Here is a 1395-nt window from a genome sequence, read left to right on the forward strand (position 1 = left end):
TAAATTTGAATTAAAAAGGTTAACAGGGACCATTTGGTGGATTTTAAAATATGACAAAAAAAATTGGTTAATTTCACCGATAGAGAATAAGATTTTGGTGGTTTTCCCTTTATTTTGTCAGGTTTCTAAACTCCACAAAAGTGACAGGATTATTTTTTTTATATTAGATTTTAGATTCCAAAGAGATAAGTAATAAACTAATAATATTAAATATTAATTGTTGTCGCTTGTAAAAAATAAATTGATTTTATCTCGCATTTATTTGAAGAAAGATATAGCATTAACCTTAGTACCCTTTACCAAAACTTCGAAAACAATAATTAGGAAACACCCAACTTCTTAGCTATTTTAGCTTTGAAGCCATAAAACCAATAAGCAATAAACCAAGCCTGAGAACTGTTTATCATAAAATTTGGGGCAATTTAGTTCTAATTTTACTTGATAAGTTACCAAAAAGTTCAGATACCCACTTAATCATTATTTGTTAGTATCAAATCCTTTGGGACACTGTATGGTGTTGTTTACCAATCTTTCTCAATTTTCAGACAAGTAAAAATATGTTTAGTCTCTATATTTTGAAGTTAGTACTTATTTAGTCCCTGTATTTTTTAAAATATCTCATTTACTCCCTGCCGTTAAATTGTCGACACTTTTGCCATTACTTTTAATTTCTTTTGGCTTATTTTTATAGTATTACTCTCTCACAATACCATATCTTTTATTTTTGTAGAGTAATAAAAAGAAAATATTAAATTACAAATTTAACTCAAAAAATAAAATAAAAACAAATAAGATGTATATTAATTTTTGTGGAAGCTCACGTATGTTCAAAAAAATTAATATTGTAAAGAAAAATAAATTACCAATTTTTTTGGACATTAATAAAAAAAATTAGTATATTAACTATTCAACAGAGTGTCCTAATAATTTAACAGCAGGAACTAAATTAGGTACTTTTAAAAATATAGGGATTAAACAGACACTAACCTCAAAATATAAGGATTAATAAGCTTCTACCCATTCTCAGATTGTTAGCATGGTAGGTTTCTCTTTTAAATACTATTTATTGATAAAATTTTTGAAAGAAAAAACATTGCTTGCTATATTTTAGCACTTTCGTGACATGCAAATGATGGATCAGATTCTCTAATTTTTTAGTAAACAAAATTTCAAGTGATGATTAGTGATTAATAAATAAAAAAATAAAGAAGTTAAATCATACTCTTGTACTGTTACTAAAAAACACATGTGATGGGGTTGTTAAAAAATTAGGAAAACTTAGATAAGACAATTCTAATCCTCCAAAGATTGACATTGATAATAATTATATAGAAGAACAGGTACAACATCCAATTATACCTCAGTCCTTACCAAGAGATGTTATGAGCATTAGAA

Source organism: Citrus clementina, unplaced genomic scaffold (genome assembly GCF_000493195.1).
Source record: "Citrus clementina cultivar Clemenules unplaced genomic scaffold, Citrus_clementina_v1.0 scaffold_7, whole genome shotgun sequence".
Classification (NCBI taxonomy): domain Eukaryota; kingdom Viridiplantae; phylum Streptophyta; class Magnoliopsida; order Sapindales; family Rutaceae; genus Citrus; species Citrus x clementina.